Below are 26,513 nucleotides of genomic sequence, written 5' to 3'. Positions count from 1 at the left end.
GTATACAAGTCAGGAGCATACAACAACCTGTGAGTTAATGGAGGAAGAATTTCACTGGCCAAAGTATGAGTATCCCAAGTGAAGAAACAAAAAGATGCATTTTTTGTGGACATCTGGGTGATGGGTTCTTCCCATTATTCAAGTCTCAGGAAGTTACCAGGGAGCATGAAGATGTCATAAAACCTCTGGATTCCAGAATAAGAATTCGCTGGCTATTCCCCTGTAATTCTCCCATTAGTGCCATAAGTTGTTGTACTTCCTTCTCTGAGGGACTACCCAGCTCAGGATCCTGGGTCACAAATGAGACTGGGACTATTCGGTAAATCATCTACCACAGTTGGAACCTACAGTTTCAAATTGCAGAGTGATGAGAGCAGGTGAGAAAACAATCTTGACATAATTTACATTCAATGTTTTTACAAACATCTCCATATGAGTGGGGAAATACATTATCTGTTGTAAGCGTTTCACTGGGCAGTTTTTCAAATTAATGCAGTTTAACTATTACATTAACTTAATGGCTATTTTCCCCTACTTTAACCATGTTAAATGTGCCGGCAATAATGAGTTTCTAATGCTGTCTCTTTTAAGTCTCAGAGGCATCTTTAGAGTAGCCGCTTATCTTGTGGATCATAAAGCTGCATAATTTAGTATTCAAACAATTCATTTAAAACAGAAGCCCTCAAAATTAGCTTAAAATTAATCAGAACAAAGTCATATTAACCCACAGGTTGGATTTAACTCTAGTTAGCAAATTTGCAAAAGAAAGGGTGAAAATAAGTTGTTGATGAAGTGCCAATTTCTTCCTTTAAATGGAATCTCTCAAGTCCAGATATATCAATGCAAGCTTGATAAAGTTTGTAGTTCACATTTACAATGGTCCCTTAGTAACTGATAAATCAGGAATTTAATCTTGTCATAGGTTTTTAAATTCAAAGCTGCTATTTATTTATTGTTTTAATCTCATGTTAATGAATTAATTTCAAATTTGATGGCTCCTTGCTGGAATTTTATAGATTTTAATTTCCAGAATATCTTGAATTTTCTAAGGAACTGCATGTGTATTAGAATCTCCCAAATAATTACAATGCCCTGCGGCATGTTGGGAAGAATTTTAGGCTTGTTTTTCTAGAATGGATGATGAGCTCAAAGTCAGGAAGAGGTGAGATTTCAGACTGAATTTCAAAAGTTCATTCTGAGGTTTGAGACTTAACTGGCCTTCATTTGTGTCAGTATTCTGAGGAAGAAGACAGGGTTCTGTAGTTCATTTAGAGTGGTGTTTCTCATGGTGGGGAATGTGATAACTTGGTAGAAATGATAGCAAAATAGAAGTATGTGCTGACATGTTAGTGATGATGCCCCCAAAAGGATTTTTTGCTTTGGTTTGGTTTGTAACATTACTGTACAAGTCCAGAGTCAGAGGTTCACAAATGCATCTAGTGAGGTGAAAAAAATTTAAGGATTGTATTACTGGTCTCTAGAATAAGAGAGAGAGAGAGAGAGAGAGAGAGAGAGAGAGAGAGAGAGAGAGAGAGAGAGAGAGAGAGAGAGAGAGAGAGAGGCAGAGACAGAGAGTAAAGATACATGCTGCAGTCTGATTAAGCCAAATGGCTAGCTATAATGGAAATGCCCCATTACACAGCAGTTTCTCAGTCCACAGGACTGGATATCTTAGCTGGTCTTCTATATATTCTGGAATCCCAAAGGAGCAGGCTCTAATGCCAGTAGTGTAATGGATGTGCTAGCAAAACAAAGGCAAGTAAGCAAAACATAAAATCTTACTTCTTCCATATCCTTACATACGCTTGCAGCAGAAGGTATGGTCTAGACTAATGGAATATCTTTTCACCTCAAGACCTGAATTAGTCATTTGTATTCCTGCCTCAAAATACAGATATACAAGTGCTCTTCTTCAGTCTTCTCAGTGCTACTTCAGTTAAATATCTAATCTTGACTATTTTAAAAGTCAAAGGGATAAAGACAGCCAATAACTAACACCCAAGGCCATACTGCAGGCACATCAGAATTGAGTTCAGAAGTCAGTTTGACACTTGCTAGCCCAATGACCACATTCACTATCCCTTTCCTATTTTGAAGAAATTTTTCTGTCTTCTTTGAGCATGTGCCAGGATACTCTGAAACTTTAAATCAATTATATAATGACACAGAGTTTGTCGCATTCATATTCAGAACTAGGTTTAAATGTCAGAAAAATGCTAAATGGATCTGACTCCAGTTCCCACAAGGTGACTTTATCTCAGTCAACAGTTGAAATTTCTGTGTTTTACAACCAGAAATTGAAGATAAAACCTCCCTCGTTCATGTACTTCAGGAAAAAGTATTTACTCCAAAATTAAAGTGTTGACTACTTCAAAGTTCCCATTCCTCTACAACTTCATGCTCACCATTCTCTAGTCTCCAATAGACTCACACAAGCCAACAACTCCTATTCCTGTTGCCCCAAAGAAAATGTGTAGCAAAAAGTCATCTTGCTCCTGACATACCTTGTTTTCTCTTCTGAGAATCTCCCATTTCTTTTCTAGGAGCCAATGTTAATGTGTAAGTGTTAGTAACCAATAAGTGTTCCTTATGTGTAAGTTTGGATTTACATGTCTCTTCTACACTAGTGTCTCATTTAAGTCTGCAAAATTTCTGGATGAAACATTTGCTGCCAGTAAGTAAATAAGGCATCTGACAGTCACTATATAGGTTACTTTTGGAACCAGCCATGATGGAGAGTAACTTCAGATAATGAATCATATCATTTAAGCTGAAACAGTGGTCCTGGTAGTCTTCTCATGACAACTCTTAAATGTCCACTCTTCAATATTTATTGCTGTCTTAATTATTTATTGTTTTTGAATATCTTTACTTACCAATAGACATTGTACAGATACAGACAATTTATCTCAATCACATTTAATTCAAATGCCCCCACTAACTCCTACCACTGAACTTCCCAATATCATGCCTTGTCTTTTTAAAAAGATAACCCACTGAGTCCAAATAATGCTGGCAGCATGTTCATGCATATTGGGTCATGCAATGCATCTTGGGAAATGCTCAGCAGCCATATTGAAAACAAAATAAAAGCTACTTCTCTGCCAGAAGCCACCAATTGCCAATATTTCCTTAGCTAAGAGTGAAGCCTCACGAGTCCATCTCCTGTCCATGATGGAATACTGTCTGCCTTGATCTTATGCAGATAACTACAGTTGCTCAGACATGTTCAAAAGGCAGCACTTCACAACACTTTCCCCCATTTTCTGCTTCTTATATTCTTATACTTATGCTTTGGTAATGTTGTTTGAGCTTTTGGGCAATGGTGATGATTGTTATTGATGTAAAATTCTCATGTATGTCTGAGCACACAACAGAAATTTTCTCAGCACTTTGACTGGTTTTAAATATCTACACAGACTGATGACCATTGCAGAAATAAGCTTTCCTCTAATGGCCTTCATTTACTGTTTATACAGAGCACACACCACCCACAGCATTTGGAAGCTTAAGTAAATTTGATTTAAATGCTTCTCAGGACGATTGTAATCTCCCACATGTCTGTCTTGCTGTAGCAAGAAAATTCTCCCTTACTTGTCAAAAATTAGGGGATAGCCTTCATTGAATCCCATCTGTGTTGCAGAGGAAATGAATTGCATTAGAGTGATGGGGGATGTAAGAAGGGATATATTGTTTATGATGTATTAAAGCTTGCCTGAGGATTCAGAAAGGAAAGTCAGCCAGAAGCCATAGAAGCCAAGCACACACCTGTAATCTCAACAACCAGAAATTAGGAGGTGGTGGTACACCCTTTAATCCTTGGACTCAGGATTAAGAGATAGATGGATCTCTGATTCCAAGGCTACCCAGAACTACTCGAGAGTGAATAGATCTAATAGAAAATTATAGGTCTCCCATTTAATTCCAACATTAGGGAAGTATGTAAAACAGAAGAAACATCTCAGTAGTGGCATTCATTCTCCAGCCACACTGAGGTAAGGCTACAGGCTGAGGCTTGGTGTGAACTAGTGGAGACAGGACCAGCCGATTGTCTGAAGTAGAGGTAAGTAGTTAGTGGTCAGGTGCTTTGCTTTTATGATATTCAGACTGAAGCTTAAACTCCAATATCAGTCTCTGGGTCTTTTATTTTTTGTGTTACAGAAAGACCAGCTGAATGCTTCCTAGCATGTTATACACTTTGAGGCATCCATATTCCATTCCATTTAAACTAAGAAACTAGAGTTGATTCATGAGTGTACATCCTTTTTCTTGACACTCTTAGAATTTAGGTGAGTGTGTTGTTTGATTATTTTCATTTTGTCAATTTTAGATCTGTTTGAGTGAGGAATTTTCACAAAATGTATTTATTTGGCAATTCTAGATAAGACCTGAATATTAAAGTATAGTAGAAAATTGCACTGAGAAAGGACTATAGAGCTTTCATGATTATAGATGTAGCTACAAACACAGATACAATAGGAGAAAAGCTCGTGAATCTTTCTGAGCCACTCCCTATTTCTCCCTGTGTCTCTCTATTCTAATATGGATTCACCCAAAAACTTTATGGTTTATTCTGGACAGCTGAACTTGTACTCTACCCTCTAATTCAAGATTTAACTTTATTGGTCTTCTTGGAGTGACAATGCAAACAAATCTCCTGCAATACTGCCTCTCTGTTACAGGACACACAAGTATGAGGATATACTTTGATTTTCTGAGAATTCAAAGCCCTCATTTATCATCTGAAAGATCTGGCAGAATATAGATTCTCAAAAACTCTTAGGTACATGTTGATTTAATTTTGTAGACAATGAGCTACTCTATAGACAATGAGTTTGCCTGTGAAATTAGATCTGCTGGTTATTGCTCAAAAGTTAACAATAATCAATGATAATAAACACATAGGTAAGAATTCCCAAGAACACCAAGCCCAATGATTTCAAAAAGTACTTTAAAATTTTCCTGTTTTAAGTTTCTTTTTTTTTCTTTCAATAGTCTAAGGATATTTCAGAAAATGTTGGATCCTGAAGATCTTCATTTTCTCCTTCTTCCCAGTAACTCATGTAAAGTCAAATCAGCCATGTATTAAGGGGACAGTCTGAGCAACATTATGGTATGATCAAGGTCAGGTGTCACCCTCCTCCAGGAGTGTCTGCTGTAGGAACTATCCTATGTGATCCTCTTTCATATTTCTACTCCCACAGACATCATCAACAAAGCATATGTCTTCTAGTCTAAGGGTATGTTAATGACCTCAGTAGGGCTTCTATCTTGATCTCAAAAACACTGAAGGCCAAAGTCTTTTACTCCATTGTACTTTATCATTTCCCCAAAGATAAGAAAAAGCTGTCCTGTCAATTAGTAAAATAATTGTCAAAGTTCTTCTGATCTTTCACATAGTATAGCCAGCCTCCACATGCTATCTTATTCTTAAAGGAGTTATTGCTCTTTTCACACGTGTTTGTGTGTGTGTGTGTGTGATATTTGTGTATGCAAGTCCTTTGCATTAATTATTGAAATGTTGTTGTATAAAAAATAACAAAATAAACTCCCTCAAGCCACCTTCCTTTAATTATTCACACTGCATTTGGCAGGAGAAAATGTGTTTTTCAGGAAGAAAAACCCTTCATTTCGCCAACTTCTAATTGTATGTAGATTCGGTTACAGCAGTTATTTTTTCCCCATTGCCAGATTTGTGGGCCATGGGAGAGAATAACTCTATAATGAATAATATGCAACTAAGATTCATTTTCAATCCTGGCCTTGTAAACAGTCATTTGTGAAAATGTATATTTTCCATACAGCGAATGCATATCATAAGTACCGTTCTGCTTAACCAGGCACAGTAAATTTGTACTCTGCAAAAATCCCCTAAATACATAATTTTCTGCCAACAAGGACAATCTTATTAAAAAGTCATTTTAGTTTGCTGGGTATTCCTTGAAAAATAACAGTTATTAAATAACCAGCTTCTCCTTCGGTTGAGGAGTTATTCAGTAGCATAAAAGCAGAAGGAAAAGGTGGCATGAGCCTCAGGATTTCCATAGTGCTTTGCTGCCTCACAAAAAACATTCTGTAGTTAATGTCTCAAAGAGACCTATGTATGGGTTTGACATGCTCCTGGACATTGGAACTACCATCTAAGCTATATTGTTCATATTCTTTGAGGCTTGTTAATTATTAAAATGTTGCTTACCATGAAGATAACTGGATTTTTCATTTCAGTTTATCTTTTTTTTATATTTTTGTATATGCATGATTTTATTGAGAATAGTTTTTCATACAATATACTGATTATGAATTCCCCACCCCCAAACTATTCCTAGATTCTCCCCAGCTCACCACCCACAGAAATTAATATCATTTTTGCTCTCTTTTTTTTAGTAAAAATTATTTGTAATTTTTATTGTAAAAAATGTAATTGTAATTTTTTTCATGTTTTTTTATTTTATTACTTACATATTTCAAGGCATTACAGTTTTGTCAGATAAAAACAAATGGTTGGCAAATTCCACCTGAATAAAATATTTTAACGTTTGTTTGTAAACTATATATTGGCAAAATATAAAATAGGGTATGTAGTGAGTATAGTAATTTTGGCCACATAAAATTCAGTTTACAATTTATACAATTTAATTACATACTATACAAAACACCAACCTGTATTTAAAATTATTGCATAAGCAATTAAGCAGTCAGAATAAATTAAAAGACCCACAGGAAGTAAAGTTAAAACTACAGTAAGTGTAAAATAGCTAGAATGTCTTAATTAAGGAAAGTATCATGACATGATTTTCTTCTAATAAATGAAGAGAAAGTGGTCCACCATTTTAACAACATTGCTATAATTATTCAAGTAGTTTTAATGGGTATGTTCCAAATATTTCGATATTTCTATACCAGTGATAATTAAACCCCATATCTATCCAATGTGTTATGTTCACCTTAAATCTCTATTGTGTCTCCTCCATGGAGAAAATAAAGTATTTTTTTCCTCCAGATTTATTTTGGTAAAAAAAAATCAGATATAACCTTTCAAAAATTACATTAATGTTTAACATGCATTCAAATAACTTTCTTTTTTTCCAGTTTAAATTTAGATAAGAAACGAGGTTGCTTCACAAGTCAGATCCAGGTCCCGCTCCCATTCCCTCCTCTCCTCCCGTGCCATCCCCCCACCCCCCCCGTTATCCCCTCATTCCCCCAGGGAGGGTGAGGACCTCCATGGGGGTGTCCATAGTCTGTCATTTCATATAGGGCAGGGCCTAGACCCTTCCCCAAGAGTTCAGGATGAGAGTGCACCTCACATTGTTCTATGGGAGTCCAAAGTCTGTGTGTATACTTGGGATGGGTACTGATCTTATTTCAAGTTAATATAGCCTCATGTGTTGGGAAATCAAAACTATAAATGAGTATGTAACAACAAATGTATGGGGCCATGCATTGGCTGTTCTTTTTTAGCTTGAACTAGGACTAAGTAAAAGATAGAGGTGGTCTTTATTTAGAGTGTAGGAGTGCCTTATATTCCTAGTATTGTGCTGTATATATCCACTGTGGTTTATCAGATATAATCAACTTACAAGCTTCCAGGGAATTCTCAGTGTTTTTTTTTGGCTAATTAATGTAAAGTTACATTAAAAGCTATGTGTATCTGATGGTTAATCAGAGCATATGTGCAGAATCAACGTTTATACTGAAAGTATTGCCTCAAAATGATTCTCCATGAGTTAATTTAATATAATTGCCATTTTTTCTCTCTGAAGATTTGTACCAATTTCCATCCTTAAAGATACTGGCAAGAATGTTTACTTCCTACACAGTGATCAATAAACTGAGCCACTTAACTTTTTGATCTCCAATGAGATGATAACATCAGCATCTCAGTGAAACCTTATTTTCCACTTACATTGTTTATAAATGAACCTAGAATTTTAATTGTTTTCAATTTTAACTAACAGATAATATCAAAGGATCTGTGAAAAAGGCACTTACTCTGCTAGCACAAGGACAGTGCACATACAAAAGAAGCCAGGTATTTTTATATGCTGCTGGGAAGCCATTTCTTAGAGGCAGAGAAAGGAACTCACTAGCCACCCAATCTTATAGGGAAACCTAGGTTTATGACACATACTTTCTCAAAATATTAAGTGAGAAACCATAGAAGAATACAAAAAAATGCCAACTCTAGACCTCTGCGTGCATGCACGCACAAGCACACACACACACAAAACACAGTACACAGACATACGTGCAATAATAATAGATAAATGTAATCTTTACCTCTCGTCAAGGAAATATCTCTTTGCAATAAACACAGACCATTATAGAAAAACAACAACAACAAAAAACAAACCAAAACAAAAACAAAACAAACAGCACTTGGGAAGCAGAAGCAGACAGATGTTTGTGAGTAGAGCAACCTGGTCAACAAGGTTGCATTAATTATTGAAATGTTTGTTGTATAAAAAATAACAAAGCCTCCAAAGCCACAGAGAAACCCTGTTTCAGGAAAAAACAAACAAAAAAAAAAGAATATCAAAACCCATGGGACAGTGGGGAACAGGGGGTATAGAGACTTTAAGAGTCAAAGAAACATGAACTTTGCTGTGATGTTGTAAATCCTAATAAGAAACATTAGAAGCTACAGCCATAAACTCTGACCAACATGACACCCTAAGCTGTAATGACCAGTCCCCCATTTCAGGGGCCATAACAGGCTAATGTGCTTACATGACCTTGTAGCTCCTGTCCAGTTCACTAGGAGGTCAGATGCCCTCCTCGTGGCAAGGAAGCAATCAGAAGTTAGCTGTTGGGACTGTGCTTTACAGCTCTGAGTGTTCTTTATGGACAAGTGCACAACAGTGACACACAGAGATAGCAACCAACCTGGGAGGGCCTATGGGCCATAACAACCAGTTGACCAATCAGCACAGGGAAGGTCATCTAAACTTGGAAGCACACCAATCCTGAGACTGTTTCATACACCTAGACACTCCCCTTTAAGATCTTAGCCTTGTGGGTTCTCAAGGTCTTTCTCCAGCCATCTGCCATGGTGTTGGCATGCGGGAACCAAGCTAATGGGTTTAGCTCATTTTTTAATTTATTTTTAAGTTTAAATTTAGTTTAGAAACAAGGTTGCTTCATAAGTCAGTTCCAGGTCCCTCTCCCTTTCCCTACCCTCCTCCCATACACTCCCCCCTATCCCCCCATTATCCCCTCATTTCCCCAGGGAGGGTGAGGCCCTCCATGGGGGTGTCCATAGTTTGTCATTTCATCCAGGGCAGGGCCTAGACCCTCCCTCAAGAGTTCAGGGTGAGAGTGCATCTCACATTGTTGGATGGGAGTCCAAAGACCATGTGTATACTGATCTACTGCCCAAGGCTCAATGGATTACCTAGGGAGGACCAAGCCCCTCCTCACTGTGTTAACGCTGAATATGGCATCCCCTCACGGGGAAGGGGCTCCAACAAGCTAGCTCATTCACCAGGGCTACTCAGGGGTTCTGCTGCCATGGGCCCCTCAGATAGACCAAGCTACACAACTGTCTCCAACATGCTATGGAAGGTCTAGTTCAGTCTCCTGGATGCTCCATAACTACCGGCTCAGAGTTCATGAGTTATCACAACTTTGGTTGTAGACTTTTCCATCTTGATCTTGACTTCCCTTGTTCATATATTCCCTCCTCCCTCTTTTCGACTGAATTCCCAGAGTTTGGCATGGTGCTTGGTTGCAGATCTCTGCATCTGGTTCTATCAGTTACTGGATGAAAGCTCTATGATGACAACTAGGACAGTCACCAGTCTGATGACAGAGGAAGGCCAGTTCAGGCATCCTCTTCACTATTACTAGGAGTCTTAGCTGGGGTCATCTTTGTGAATTCTTGGGAATTTCCCTTCCACCAGATTTCTACCTAAGCCCACAGTGGCTCTAGTTGTCTCTTTCAATAAATGGTAATTTTTCTAGGTTTTTTTTTTCTTTGATCACTTTAGGCGGCTTTTTTCCATTGAAGTTTCCAATTCAATTGGAATGATTTTTCTTTGTTCATTTGAATTTTGGAGATGTAATTTTCTAAAATTTCTGTTCAGAGTTCTGGATTGATATCTAATCTATAACTCAAGTTCCGGAGGATCTGAAACTCTCCTTTGGATTCCATGGGCACCTGGACCACACATGATACATGCATGAAGGCAGAGAAAATGTTCATAAAATGAAACAAATCTACAGGTATATATATAAATAAAATTTAAACTTCTTTTCAAGTGATAAGTTGTTTGCATGAGTCGACATTTCAGTTGTATTAGACCTTGTTTATATCCTGGATAAATTGTTCTATGTATATACCTCATTTTATAAATCTTACTGAGTTTAATTAACTTGGCTTTGGTAACAGTTTAAAAACTTCCAAAGGTAGTTGGCAATCATTTTTACTACTGTCTATTTATACCTTCAAAGGTATATAAAGTCAATTTGTTTTTCATTAAAATGAAAGAAGAAAAGTTCATAATGATCATTAAGTCAAATGAGAAGGCTCTAAATAGAATCATAATCGATATTTTGTTTATCTGGACAGCTTAACTGCTCTAAATAATACTCATCTTTTTCATCAATACTCTCCTTGTTTTTTTTTTATTTGTTTTTATTTAAATTAGAAACAAGCTTGCATCACATGTTAATCCCAGCTCCTATTCCTTCCCCTCCACCCCTGCCACCCCCAACAACCCAACAACCCCACATCCAATCCCCAATCAACTCTCCTATGAGGTTGAGGCCCTTCATGGGAGATCTCAAAAGTCTGTCAAATAATCCTGGGCAGGGCCTAGGCATTCCCCCATGTGTCCAGGCTGAGAGATTATCTCTCCATATGAAATGGGCTTCCAAAGACCATTCAGATGACAGGGATGAATACTGATCTAGTACCCGAGGCCCCAAAGCTTGCCTAGGCCTTCTGACTGACACCCATTTTCAGGGGCTCTGAATCAGTCCCATGCTGGCCTCTCAGCTATCAGTATGGGGTCCATGAGCTCCTCCTTGTTCAGGTCAGGTGTTTCTGAAGGTTTCACCTGCCTGGTCATGACCCTTTTACTCATCACTCCTCCCTCTCTGCAACTGCTTTCCAGAATTTCAGTTCTATGTTTAGCTGTGGGTGCCTGACTCTGCTTCCATTAGTCACTGGATGAAGGCTCAAGTATGGCATACAAGGTAGTCATCAATCTCACTATCCAGGAAGGGCATTTAAGGTAGCCTCTCCACTATTTCTTAGATTTGCAGTTGGTGTCATCCTTGTAGTTATCTGGAAATCTCATTAGTATCAGATATCTCTCAAACTTATAATGACTCCCTCTGTTTTGGTATCTCTCTTCCTGCTCTCCTTTATTCTTTCCATGACTCAACTTTTCTGTTTCATCATGTCCTCCTCTCCCCTTCGCTTCTCCCCTCACTTTACACTAGCTCCCTGTCCCTTGCCCCTGTGCTCTCAGTCTACTCAGCAGATCCTGTGCCACTCCCCTTCTCTGGGGTACCATGCACATCTCTCTTAGGGTACTCTCTGTTTTCCAGACTCTCTGGTGGTCTGGATTGTAGGTTGGCACTCCCCTGACTCATGTCTAAAATCCATATATGAGAGAGTACATGCAATATTTGTTTTTTTTGTGGCTGGATAACCTCACTCAGAATAGTTTCTTCTAGTGCCATCCATTTGTCTGCAAATTTCAAGATTCCATTGTTTTTTTCTGCTGAGTAGTGCTTCATTGTGTGAATGTACCACATTTTCTATATCTACTCTTCAGTTGAGGGGCATCTATGTTGCTTCCAGGTTCTGGCTATTAAAAATAAGGCTGCTATGAACATAGTGGAACCGATGTCCTTGTTGTATGAATGCACATCATTTGGGTATATGCCTAAGAGTGGAATTGCTGGATATTGTGTTAAACTGGTTCCCATTTTCATGAGGAATCTCCATGCAGATTTGCAAGGTGGCTGTATGAGTTTACACACCCACCAGCAGTGAAGTGTTACCTTTTCTCCACATCGTTTCCAGATTAAACTGTCTCTGGTGTTTTTGATTTTAGCCATTCTGACAGGAGTGAGATGGTATCTGAGTTGTTTTGATTTGCAATCCCCTAATGGCTAAAGATGTTGAGCACTTTCTTAAATGTCTCTCAGCTATTTTAGACTCTTTTATTTGGAATTCACTATTCAGTTCTGTACCCCAATTTTATTGAATCTTTTGGTGTTTTGGAGACTTCTTGATATCTTTGTAAATTTTGGAGATCAGTCCTCTGTCAGATGTGGAGTAACCAAATATCCTTTCCCATTCTGTGGGCTGCCTTTTTATCTTGTTGACTGTGTCCAAACCAAGTTGTCTTCCAGACTATAGCTCTATAATAGAGCTTAAAATCAGGAATGGTGATGCCTTCAGAAGTTCCTTTATTGTACAGGTTTATTTTGGCTATTCTGGGTCTTTTGTTTTTCCATATAAAGTTGATTATTGTTCTGTCAAGGTCTGTGAAGAATTGTGACTGTATTTTGATTGCATTGAGTCTGTAGTTTGCTTTTGGCAAGATTGCCATTTTTATTATGCTGATCTACCTATCCTAGGGCATGGGAGATCTTTCCATTTTCTGTTATGTTCCTTAATTACTTCCTTTAAAGACTCAAACAGGTCTTTCACTTGTTAGCTCTACCCCCAAGATATTTTATGTTTTTTGTGGCTATTGTAAAGGGTGATATTTCTCTGATTTGTTTCTCAGCCCATTTATTGTCTGTATTATAATAGGGATACAGATTTTTTTTGAGTTGATCTTGTACCCTTCCACTTTTCTGGAGGTGTTCATCAGCTGTAGGAATTTCTGTGTAGAATTTTTTAGGTCACTTATGTATATTACCATATCATCTGCAAATAGTGAAAGTTTGAGTTTTTCCTTTCCATTTGTATTTCTTTGATCTCCTTTTGTTATCTTATTGCTCTATCTAGAACGTCAAGTACAACATTGAAGAGGTATGGAGAGAGTGGACAGCCTTGTCTTGTTCCTGATTTTAGAGGAATTGTTTTGAGTTTCTTTTCATTTAATTTGATGTTGACTGTTGGTTTACTGTATATTGCTTTTATTATGTTCAGGTATGTTCCTGTTATCCTATATCTCTCCACGACCTTTATGATGAAGTGGTGTTGGATTTTGTCAAATGCTTTTTCAGCATCAAGTCAGATGATCACATTTTTTCTTTTACAGTTTGTTTATATATATATATGTATATATATATATATATATTTTTTTTTTTGCTTTTTCGAGACAGGGTTTCTCTGTGGCTTTGGAGGCTGTCCTGGAACTCACTTTGTAGACCAGGATGGCCTCGAACTCACAGAGATCCGCCTGCCTATGCCTCCCGAGTGCTGGGATTAAAGGCATGCGCCACCAACGCCCGGCTTACAGTTTGTTTATATTGGGGTTTACATTGATAGCATTCTTATGTTGAGCCATCCCTACAACCCTAGGATGAAGCCTACTTGTTCATGGTATGTTATTTTCCTGATGTATTCTTGGATTTGATTTACTAGTATTTTATTGAGTATTTTTGCATCAGTGTTCATAAGGGATATTGATCTGTCATTCTCTTTCTTAGTTCTGTCTTTGTGTGGCTTGGGTATCAAGGTAATTGTAGCCTCGTAAAACGAGTTTGGCAAGGAACCTTCTGCTTCTATTGTGTGGAACACTTTGAGGAATTTTGAATTTAGCTCTTCTTTCAATTTCTGGCAGAATTCTGCACTGAAGTCATCTGGGCCTGGGCTTTTTTTTGTTGGGAGACTTTTGATGAATACTTCTATTTCATTAGAAGTTATGGGTCTGTTTAAATTGCTTAACTGTTCTTGATGTAATTTTGGTAAATGATATCCATCCAGAAAAATTGTCCATTTCCTTTAAATTTTCGAATTTAGTAAAGTACAGGTTTTCAAAGTATGACCTGAAGGTTCTCTGAATTTCCTCCATGTCTGTTGTTGTATTCCCCTTTTCATTCTTCATTTTGTTAATTTGCATGTTAGGTCTCTGCCTTTTGGTCAGTTTTGAAAAAGGTTTGTCTATCTTTTGATTTTCTGGAAGAATGAACTATTGTTACATTGACATTTTGTATCTTTGTATTGTTTTCTTTGTTTCCACTTATTCATTTCAGACCTCAATTTGATTATTTCCTGGCATCTGCTCCTCTGTGGTGAGTTTGCTTCTTTTTGTTCTAGAGCTTTCATTTGCGCTATTAATTCTCTGGTGTGGTTATTCTCCAGTTTCTTCACGTGAGCACTTAGTACTTTCATCTTTCTTCTTATTACTGTTTTCAAAGCAATCCGTAAGTTTGAGTATGGTGTGTCTTCATTGGAATTGAATTCTAGGAAGTCTTTAATTTCTTTCTTTATTTCTTCCTTAACTCAGGAATAGTACAATAGTTCATTGTTCAATTTCCATGAGGTTGATGAGTTTTTGCAATTTGTGTTGCTGTTGTATTCTAGCTTTGACTCATGGTGGTCTCAAAAGGTACATGGAATTATTTCAATTTTTTGTACCTGTTTTATATCTATTATTCTTATGTTTGGTCTTTTCCCAGTGTCCCATATTTCTTGGATATTTTGTGTTAAGAATTTGTTGGATTTAAGATTATTTTTGATCAATAAATCTTTTTTCTCTGGTTTATGTTCAGTGCCTGAGATTCTGTCTTCAATCTCTTTTATTGTGTTGGTTATGCTTACATCTGTAGTTCCTGATTGTTTACTCAGCTTTTCTGTTTCCAGCATTCCCTCAGCTTGTGTGTTTTTATTGCCTCTATTTCAGTTTTCAGGTCTTGAACTGTTTGAATTGTTTACTTCATCTGACTGACTGTTTTTTTTTTTTTTTTGGCTTTCTTTTAGAGATTTGTTTATTTCTTGCATTTTTCGTTTGTTTTTTCTTCTATTTCTTTGAGTGATTCTCTCGTATCTTCTTTGAGGCCCTCTATAATTTTAATGAAGTTGTTTTGAAGGTCATTCTTTTCTGTTTCATCTGTGTTATAATGTTCAGGTCTTGCTGGTGTAGAATCTCTAGACTCTGGTGGTATCATATTGGTTTTTCTGTTGCTGACTGTGTTTTAATATTGCCATCTTCCCATCCCTTATTTCAGTGGAAGCTCATGGGGTCTTTGCTTCTCCTGGTGTTTTTGGGTCTAAAGGTCTCTTGTGGTGCTTTAATCAGGTCCAACCCTTTGATGGGTCTCACGATAGGTGCAGGTGGGTCTGAGACACTCTTAAGCGCAGGGCAGAGCTGGAAGTAGGAGGGGACTGAAGACTCAAGCTTAGGGAAGGCACCTGAGGGGACTGTAGACTAAGTTGTGGCCAGCCTCAGGTTGGTCCTTTATGGCAAGGTGGGTCCACTCTGGGTATGGAGCAGGCCCAGGATGGTGGAAGCAGGGGGATCATGGGAGTTGGGGCCTAGAGCAGAGCCCCCACTCACCTCAAGCACAGGGTAGGGGCTGGAGGGGACTGAAGACTGAGGTACGGTCAGATTCAGGGTGGTCCTTTCTGGTGGTGTGGGTCCACTCTAGGTATAGAGTAGGCCTAAGAAGAAAGAAGCAGGGGAATGTCTGGAGTTGGGGCCTGAAACACAGCTTCCAATCATGTTAAGCACAGGGCATGTGCCACAGGGGACTGAAGACTGAGGTGTGGCCAGACTCAGGATGGTCCTTTCTGGAGGGGGGGGTACACTCTAGGCACAGGGTAGGCCCAGGAAGAGGGAAGCAGGGGTCAGCCTGTTTCTCTTTATAGGCAAATTAAAACCATTAGTATTGAGGGAGCTTATGGACCATTGAGTCTGAATTCTTGTTTATTTTTGATTTGTTGTTGCTGGTGTTATTTTTTGTGGATTTATTCTGCTTTTGCTTTTGGCTTTTGGTAAAGTTGCCTATGTTTTTGTGAGCATAGTTATCTTCCTTAGGTTGGAGTTTTCCTTCCAGTGTTTTCTGTAGGGCTAGGTTAGTGAATATGAATGGATTAAATCTGGTTTTCTCATGGAATGCATTGTTTTCTCTATGTATAGTGATTGAAAGCTTTGCTGGGCTGGCCTCTGTGGTCTATTAGTGTTTGTAGAACATCTTCCCAGGACCTTCTGTCTTTCAGAATTTCCATGGAGAAGTCAGGTGTGATTCTGACTTTGTATGTTACTTGGCCTTTTTCCTTTGCTGCTCTTAATACTCTTTCTTTATTCTGTATGTTTAGGGTTTTGATTATTATGTAGCAAGGGGACTTTTTTGTGGTCTACCCTATTTGGTGTTATGGAAGCTTCTTTCATTGGCCTGTCTTTCTTTAGGTTGAGAAAGTTTTCTTCTATGATTTGTTGAACATGTTTTCTGCACCTTCGAGTTGGGTTTCTTCCCCTTCTTCTATCCCTATTATTCTTAGATTTGGCCTTTTCATGGTGTCCCATATTTCGTAGACATTTTGTGTTAGGGATTTTCTTTGGTTAATGAATCTATTTCTCCTAGTGAATTTTCAACAGCTGTGATTCTCTCTTTCAACTCTTGCATTCTGTTGGCCATGCTTGCATCTGTAGTTCCTGATTGTTTACTCACCTTTTCTAACTCCAGCATTTCTTCAGACTGTGTTTTTTTTATTGTGTATATTTCAGCTTTCAAACCTTGTAGTGTTTGAATTGTTTCTTGCAATTTTTGATTTGTCTTTTCTTCCATTTTTAAAAGGATTTTTCTCATTTCTTCTTTTAGGGTCTCTATTATCTTCATGAAGTTATTTTTAAGATTGTTCTATTTTGCTTCATCTGTGTTGGGATGTTTGGGTCTTGCTAGTGTAGAGTCCTTAGACTCTGGTGGTGTCATATTTTTTTCTGTTGTTGAATGTATTGTTGTCTTCCCATCCCTTCTTCCAGTGGGTACAGGTTGGGTCTCTTCCTTTCCTGGTGGGTCCAAGGTTCTTTTCAGGTGGGTACAAGCAGGTCCAATACTCTGATGGGGCTCATGCTGGGTGCAGGTGGGTCTGAGGCACACCCTCTCCTCTGCTCTGAGTAGGGGCAGGAGTATACTGGTACTCTCAGCAGACTCCTGGTTGCTAGGTCCTCCTGAGTTAAGTTGACCTGGCTGCAGTCCCCAGGCAATGAGGTCGCAGAAAGGACAAGAGGAAGGAAGTTGTTCTGAGGTGGGGCCACAGTTCACCTCTGTGGGAAGTAGACCAGCACTTTCAGCAGGCTCCTGGTTGATTGGTCCTCTGGTGGTGAGTCAACCTGTCTACAGTCCCCAGGCATGGAGATCTCAGAAAGTGCATACTGTCCTTGTTACTGCTCCTATCCATATTCATTTAATGAGGATTCCACAATCTCACTAGCATACATGGACCATTTTATCTGATTGCATGGTAATTTTAATTCCTGCCATCCACTTTGGTACTTATCATTGCTTTCTCACACCTACTAATATTTTCTCATGTTAAGAAATAGGATAATTCACAGTGGACATTCACTTATGGCTTTAGGTAGCCTACCTTTTCATATTCCTTATGTGCGGTGGTTTCAAGCTAAGAATGATTATCCTATTAAGAATAATTATATTCCAAAAATAATTATATTATTCTATTTTAGTCAATAATAGAAAGTGATTTTTGCCCAAGGCCATGTTAAGCTCTACAGTTAGGATTATATTTTTCTGAGAGCTAGTAATTTGACTTTATTTAAACATTTAATTTTAAATCAATTCTTATATTTTTAAATATAATAATGATATATCATTTAAAACATTATATTAAGACCTGCTTGCTGAAATCATTATTTGCATATCAAATCACTTACATTTAATTAATTTTTAACTATGTTCTCTTGCAACAGTAAACGTCATTTTGCTTACTTTTATTTTCTGCTAAAATCTAGCTGCCACCTAAAAGTGGGCCTAGCATAGTCTAATGGTTCCAAAAAAATGAGATTTATCCATTCAGTAAATTGAGAAATCCCTGTTTACCTTTTATGTGTTGGAATTCACTATTAAGTATCATATGATTCATGAAAAGCTCTGAACCAATTGAAATACCATGGAGCTTATCTTTTCTCTTAAGTTATGGGTGGTTTAAATCAGCTGGGAGGCTCATCGCTGGCCAAAGGTAGTTCTGCATCAGTTATGGTTGTGTTTATTTAGAGTGAGCTTCCCTAAGCATTTAAAGCAGTTTTAAAACTTAGCAATAGTTATTTTTTTTCAAAATACAGTTTCTCTTTGTAACCTTGGCTGACATGGAACTGACTTTGTAGTCAGGCTGAACCTGAACACAGAATTCCGTGTGCCTCTACTTCCCACACAGGGGAATTAAAGGCATGTGCCACAATCACCCAGTGTTTATGAGTTTTTAAACTGGACCTCTGTCTAATATTTAAAATTAGCATATGTTAGAGATGAAGGATTTTTTGAAGTATAACACTGAACAGATTTTCTTATGTGTTTTTGTGTCTATGTAGTATATATACCTTATCATTAAGTAACCTAAATTTAATAAAAAGAGCAAGTTAAAAATCATTGTATGTCTCACTAATTAATATATCTTTTGCTTTTATTGTTTATTTTTATTTATTAGAATGAAGTTATGTCATTTGTGGTCCTCTGTGTTCCATTAGTTCAATACTATCCTATATAAACTTGTGATTGCACTTTGCTAGTATCTCATTCATATTTGTTGCTGTAAATATTTGACACGTTAACTTGCTGGTGTTTTTTGCTGGATGAGAAATACTGCTCTAAATATTTTACATTTGTCTCCTCATACTTAATAGCTTTTCTTCAAGCTTTTTCTTTGAACATTGCAACTCCTACTTTTTTGTCTTTGGACAGTTCTGCCAATTCCCAATTTGAAGAACTTCCCAGTTTCCACATGTTGGCATGTAGTCAACACACCTTATTTCAGTTGACATGTTTAATTTGCTTTAGTGTTATTTTAATAATTATGTTTCATTCCTACTATCAATCATTTGTTTTTCTTGAATCCCAACAAATGGATATTAGTTTATTTAGCCTAGTCTTACTTATTTAAAATGTAATTTGCTTTTTTAGTAATTTCAAAAAGATAATTTTTTGTGAGATTTTCAGAAATCTACAAGAATGACACCAAATGGCATTAGGGCTACCATAAATGCTCTCCCCTGATAATGAGATTGCTGATTACCTTATATACTATCCAGCGACTGATGGAAGCAGAGACAGACACTCCTAAAACTGAACTGAACTCCTGGAACCCATTTGCAAAGAGGAGTGATGAGCAAAGGAACCAAGACCCGGCTGGCGAAACCCACAGACACAGCTGAACTAAACAAGGATGAATTCATGGTCCTCAGACTGATCACTGAGAGGCCAGCATGGGACCCACCTGTACTCCCCCAGCCCCAGACCTCAGCAATCTACAGAATCATGGAGAGTAGATACATATTTATCCCTGGCATACAAATGGGAGCCCATTCCACATGGACAGATGCTCTGTCAGCTTGGACACATGGGGGAGGACCAAGGCCCTGACTTGGATGATATGACAGACTCTGAAAATCCCTCATGGAAGGACTTACCCTCCCGGGGGAGTGGAGGAGAGATAGAGTGAGGTGGGAGTTGGGGTATTGGGGAGTCAGGGGGAGGAGGAGAGGGAGAGGGAACTGGAAGTAATATATGTAAAAAGTTAAATAAAATTAGTATATAAAAAGATAATTTTGCATGTGTGTGCATTTTGTTTGTATGTATATCTATGCACCACATTTCTGCTTGATTTTATGAAATCCAGAAGAGGGCTTCATATCTCATGGGACTGAAGGTATAGATTGATATAAGCTTTCCTGTTGGTTCTGGGAATCAAACCTAGGTCCTCTGGAAGAATAGCCAGTGTTCTTAACCTCTGTTCAACACCTAGTTTCCATTTTTATACTACACTAATTGTATTAAGGAAGGAGTTTCATTATGACATTACCAATACATACTTATAAAGAAATCTCATCACATCCACTCCCTCTACTTCCTTTGCTTGGCTTACAAATGTGCACATCAACCAGAAGACAATTTGCCCCTGCTTAGTGCCCCAAGCTTAATTCAAGGATCTTAGAATTGTTTCCTTGCTTTTCCTAAAGATACCTGGATGGTAAATCAGTTTTTTGCCTTCTATGTTTAACCACCCCCTCTTTCTTTGTCTCTCTGTCTCCCTCCCTTCCCCACCTTTCTTTCTCTCTCATTTTCAGCCTTTGGTTTGTTGATGTCATCATGTCCTTATAGATATTTGAATTTATTTTATTTGATGCTTTATCATTTTCCTGCAATTTCTAATGAGCCAAACAATATACTAGAAGCTACATTGTTAAGATAATTTTTATAGGAGCTAAATCTACTTTAGCAGGGATATTATTCATATATGCAAATATAACACAATGGTATAAATCAAGCAGTCATGCATATGTTTTCACTTCTACAATTTTTGTATAAGTGAACTTCATTACATTATGAAATAAAATTTTTTGTTATAAGTCAGTTTAGTTCACTGATATTTATGGTTGTATATATAGACTGCTGTGTGTCTGTAGGGTTCTTACATGTTAGCAATCTGCTTTTATAAACAATAAAGATTCCTTCATGGTAGAGTCTTTATGCTTTCTTTTGGTTTGTTGTTTCTGTAATAGGCAAGAAAGTTTATGTGGTGATTACCTTGATAACTATATTATGTATCCTCAAGTGTATTTCTTTATGAAATAGAGTCTAATTTAGCTCAGACTAGCTGCAAACTATGTAGCGAAGGATAATTTTAAAGTTCTGATCTGCCGACCTGTGCCTCCTGAGTGCCGAGATTACAGAGATGTACCACCACACCCTGTTCATGCTGTACTGAGGTTCTACATGTTGAGCTACATGCCCAATGTTAAGTAGTCTTTCTCAAGTACTGACACTGTTTATTTTTTAGTGATTACAATGGTAAACAAATCTCACAATTGGAAATTGTCAAATATAAAAAAATTCATAATCATTAAAAACAAGTAAAGGAATAAAGGCAGCTTTATTGATTAACAACAAGCCAAGGAAAGAGTGTGCCTGAAGAGCTTAGGCGTCAGCACTAGCTGTAAACTGTAGAAAGGCTGGTATTGAGAATAGTGACAGAAATTAATTGGAAGTAAAGGAAAAGGAAACATCAAATCTCTGAGTTAGTAACGCATAGCATCAGACATCCAAAACCTAGTATTGCAGAAGTGGAGGCAAGAACTCAAAGTCACCCTCAGTTACAGAGTGAGTCTGAAGGCAGCACAGGATAAGGAGATACTGCAGTAAAAACAAGAACAAAAGGGAGATAATTATAAAAAATATTCTAAATGTAATATAAACTGGAAAGATTCCACAATCCATTAATGTTTAGCATCAGGGAATACACAGTCTTATAAAAATAAACTTAAAGGCAGGAACATGTGTAGTATTTGTAGAGATAATGCTATTTCCGTAATAAATGAACACAGTAGACATTGAACTAAGATAAACAAGACATAGAAAACACATGATCTCATTTTGCAAACATAATCAAACAGTTGTGCCCTTGATAAGCAGAGTAGAATAGTGGTTGCTGAGAGCTAAAGGCACAGGAGAATGTTGAGATAGTCAAAAACAGGTATGATTTTATGCTCGAAATTTCACCAAAGAGAAAATTCAATGTATTATGTCATCAAATGAAAGAATAAGGAAAAAATCAAAATTAAAGGGAAAGGAGAATAGAAAATATTCAATATGTGAAGTAATAGCCATACGCATTATCTTGACTATGACAATTATTTCAGTGTGTGTGTGTGCGCATGTGAAACTATCAATCTATACCGTTAGTACATATCTCAAATCAACTGAAACGTGTTTCAGCTTTTGTAGTATTGTAAGCAGAGTGTTTCACAGAATTAGAAAATATGAAATGAGACTAAAAGGTAGAAAGAACAGACAGAACTGTGCCTTGGGGAGAGCTATTGATCAGAGTGATACCAGAGATGAGGCCTTGACAATGCTGACCGTGACCCAAACAGAAAGCCATCTTGAGCTAGAACCTCCAAGTTCATCTCTTTCTGAGTCACTGACATACAAAAAATGATTTAATGGCTTATTATCTTACAATCCTGGGGGTAATTTTTATGTGAAGTATTGGTTATTTTTCTTGTTGCTGTCACCACATTACTGACAAGAAGCCCCTAAAGAAAGGAAGATTTTATTTTGCATCATGGTTTGAAGAGTTCTAGTCAGTTATGGTGGAGAACACATGAGAATATTATGTTTCTGAGATGATGGGAATAGAAATTAGGCTAGAATATGACAACCCTTAAAGCCTTCTTCTTGGCAGCAGACTTCCTCCAGTCAGGCCCTGTTTTCTAGAGCTTCCTTGACCTTCCAAGTAGCATCACCACCCATGGACCAAGCATCAAAACACACGAATCTCAAACACATTTCACATCCATACCACAGTATGTTGTCACGAACAAGGAGTTTACATGTCCTACTCAGCTTGTTATACCATAATAAAATGCCAGAAGTGAGGGTTGAAGCAGCAAGGTTTTATTTCAGCTGGCTTTGGAGCTGAGAATTCAGAGATGAAAAAGGAACCTGACTTGGTTCATATTCTATCACCATTACATTTCCTTCTCTTAGCCTTCTTTTTAGGAGGTTGCTTTCTCCTAGATTGTCATGCACACACTGCATGGCAGAGAGGCCGGAAATTAAGTACCTGTTCTTACAAGGATAGAGGTTCTGTCATGAGGGCCCAACTTCATGACCTCATCTAGAATAAGTCATACTCAAAGACCCTACCACCAATATCACTACAATTAGGATTCAAACTTCAACATTTGAAGTGTGTCCAGGTAGCATAACTAAATATACACCAGCACAAGAAAAACATGAGCATCCGTGTGTATACATAACTATCAACTGTCAAACACAGAACTCCCTGCAAAGCCCTCAAGTTATCAATGATGGATTTCAAGCTATTTGGCTCATTGTACCTGGGTACTTTTCCTCCAAAATCTATTGCTTTCTCTTCCTGGAAAAAACTTGAGCTCTATGTCTATTTTCTTTCCTCTTTTGAACACAGAATTTATTTTAAATTATAGGGAAGAGTATTCTGCTGCTTTTCTAGTCAAAAATATGCTTTTGGCATCTTTCCAAGTCAGTGCAATACACAAATATGCATTGAATTTTTCACGGGCAGCAGAGTGTCTTGGGTCATGAATCACCACCCTTTGTATAATGTATCCAGTATCGATGAACATTTAGTTTCTTTCCATTGCTTTGATTAACAAAACAGAGATGAATCCCCCTGCACATTCATCTCTGCAGTACTGCTAGATTGCTGCCTCAGGAAATGTTTCTAAAAGTATGATGGCTCTCTACTCACAACAAACCCAATGTTTCAGATGATTTATCTTCCTTTTCCATTTGCAAATTATATGCTCCACTTTTTCTAAAATCTGCTGTTTATTCCCACACACCAAAACCAGAAAACTATTCGAAATCCCTCCCTATCTCACCTCAATCCCTTCTTTCTTATGTTGTCTAACTTAATTACCATTGTTTATCCGGGCAAAGTGAAGTCATGCCTTGGCGTGTCTTCATGTAGCTCACTGTAAAATATGTTAACTCAGTAGAGCAGTAGATTTACTTTTAGAGGCATATTGTCTCTCTCTTCTTTATTGAATTGGCTTTGAGTTCCAAAAGTAATACATGCATTTATAAAAGAGCTTTAGTTAGTCTCCTTCAAAATACTGAAGACAAGACCCTGCTTATTTGCCCTGGGTCATGCCTTCTTCACAGTCTCTGTCAGTACTTACCAGGTAATAAAGAAAATACATTCGTTGTCTCTCTCTCTCTCTGTCTCTCTCTCTCTCTGTCTCTCTCTCTCTCTCTCTCTCTCTCTCTGTTTCATCTTTGATAGTAAACACCAGTTTCTTTGTTTGTATCTTTCAGACTCTGAATTTTGATGTTTACTCTGTAGTTTTCTTCCTTATTTAAAGGTCTTTTGATTGCATCAGGCTTTCCATCTCTGGTGAAGAGATGTACAAGATTTACAAACAGCACTGACTCAAATTCATTTTCCTTGATCTCTTCAATATATATATATATATATATATATGTATATATAGGATACACATATATCACATATTATTTGTATGTATTATATTATTAGTATTTACTAAAATGACTTATAGACTGTAGTTCAGCTAGTCCAACCATGAGCAATGACTGACTACCAACAGAAGGTCCAAGAATCCAATAGTTGTTCAGTTCTTGAGGCTAGATGTCTGAACTGTTCTTTAGTATACCCCAGAATCCCAAAGAAGTAGCCTCTAATGTCAGTGAAGGAATGGACTTGCCATGAGACTGAAAGCAAGCAGGCAAAGAAAGCCAGATGTTACCTTCCATGGCCTTTATATAGGCTGCCAGCAGAGGGTGTGCCCAGATTAAAGTTGGAGCCTCCTATTGCAAAAGATCTAGATTAAAGGGTTACCTTCTCTCTTCAAAGATATGAATTACAAGTAGATCTTCTGACTTCAAATGATTTAATAAAGAAAAATTTACTCACAATTACACCTAGCAATTTTGGTTTTAGTTAATTGCAGATGCAATCAATTTGGCAATCAAGAACAGTCACCACAAAACTGTAGGAGCATCTGAAAAAGCAGAAATTCTAGAGTACTGACTATATTGATTCACATCCCTAGATCAAACCTAAAGTATCATGGCCAATTGAATGTATCTGAACACTGGATGCAGCATTGAGACAAGATTATCCTAAGGGAAGGTCTATATGAGAAAGTTGGGTAACACAGTGAGACCCATGGAATCTTCCAAACCCTGGTTGTCACAATGCTACTCATTTATGTTCATTCTATAAAATGTAAGCAAGATAAAATGTCTTGTTTTCATAGACAAAATGATGAGAAGGCCTGACAAAAATGTCTGATGTAGTCCAATATTGTGGGTTCAGCATGGAATTCTAGTGGAAGCTAGAAAACTAGAAAGACGCAAATGGGAGAGGGATGCCTTGAGGCTAGAAATTAAGCTATATGAAAGTAGAGCATGCATATACTGGGGATAGAAAGTTTAAGTAGGGCAGAGTTGAGGAATAGTGGAGACAGTTGTGCAGAGTTGGGACAACAATTTAAACAAATGGTTTACAAGAAAATCATATTAGAGATCTACTATCTTGTGGCCAAGTAGATATAAACCTTATATACTTAGAAAAAACTTTTGTAAAGAAAATACCCTGCATGTCTGGAAAGAACTTCTATTAAAAGTTGTAGGGAAAACAAACAAACAAAAACTAGTGTAGCGGGTGAGATACTTAGAAGTGGCTGATCAGAAACTTCTCTGAGTATTCCACAACAATATAGGTTCTTGCCATTCCTTCGAGTTGCCCAACAGAACTAGACTGTTTTCCTGAAGACACCCAACTCCTCAAATCAACGCTGGAGAGAAATCCAACTGGAACTGATATGTGACTTTCCTCCCTGCTGACTTTCATCAATCCCAGAAGGTGATCCACAGATTATTTTTATTTCAACTTGACATAAGTTAGAGTCATTTAGGAAGAGAGACTCTCAAATGAGAAAATGTCTCCTTAAGATAGGTCTATAAAAATGATCATCAAATATTTTCTCTATTACTGATTGATGAGGGAGGATTCAGTCTACTGCGCAGGTGTGTTCTTGATTTATATAAGCAAGCAGGCTAAATAAATAACACATGAGGAGCAAGCCATTAACCAGAATTCTTCCATGGTTTCTGGTTAAGGTCCTGCCTCTAGGTTCCTAACTTGAATTTTTGCCTTCCCTCAGTTATAACCTGAGAATTGTACAATGAAGAGTAAACCATTCCATCCCCAAGTTGTTCTCTATCATGGTATTCACCTCACCAATAGAAAATTTAAGTAAAGCAGGTACTGTGCAGGCTGCTGGGTGCAGGAGCAACAATAATCGTACTATGAAACCAACTGTAAGACAAATCTGTTAGGCAAGTTGTGTCCACTGGATAAAATAGTTGAACTACTTTTACAGAGTAATGGGACACTGATTACATTTGAGTCCTGATCCACAAGAAGGAATCTATTTCACAGACTACATACCTGGTCAAAACCCATGACTAGGAATCACGGGCTTCAAATTGGGTACTGTATAAGATACTATTGGTTAGTTAAATTGGTATAATGTCAAACTGCATTATAAGTATTCATGTTTATACATTTAAATAAATATTTCATGCTGCCTTAATCAAAGAAGTCCCACTTCCAACTGGGTGGTGGCTAATGTAGAGACTCATAGGTACACAGTTTACTCAGAATAAATGACAACTTTTTGCCCAACCCTAAACAAGTCATTTATACCATTCCCTCAAAATCTCAGAAAACACATTGAAATAAGAGGTGAAAAGAATGAAAGAACAAATAGATAGAAAGGTTATGGGATGCCATTTCCTAGGAAAGACATAGCCATTGTAATAATGACTTTGCAGCAGCTATGGATGCCTTCACT

The 26,513-nt window shown here is 37.6% G+C and overlaps 1 long non-coding RNA gene across 3 annotated transcripts; it reads left to right on the top strand.

Moving 5' to 3' along the window:
- Positions 1 to 208: 208 nt before the first annotated feature.
- On the top strand, positions 209 to 19,218 carry LOC121140672. Of its 3 annotated transcripts, none has more exons than XR_005877599.1 (3): positions 209 to 377; positions 10,086 to 10,224; positions 19,179 to 19,218. It is a non-coding gene; the product is annotated as an uncharacterized LOC121140672 (long non-coding RNA). The 3 variants fall into 3 exon arrangements; XR_005877597.1 differs by lacking the exon at positions 19,179 to 19,218 and adding an exon at positions 19,087 to 19,122; XR_005877598.1 differs by lacking the exon at positions 19,179 to 19,218 and adding an exon at positions 19,079 to 19,118.
- Positions 19,219 to 26,513: the final 7,295 nt, after the last annotated feature.

This window comes from Mesocricetus auratus, unplaced genomic scaffold (assembly GCF_017639785.1).
Source record: "Mesocricetus auratus isolate SY011 unplaced genomic scaffold, BCM_Maur_2.0 Super-Scaffold_100006, whole genome shotgun sequence".
Classification (NCBI taxonomy): domain Eukaryota; kingdom Metazoa; phylum Chordata; class Mammalia; order Rodentia; family Cricetidae; genus Mesocricetus; species Mesocricetus auratus.
This window is presented reverse-complemented; position numbering and strand designations above follow the sequence as displayed.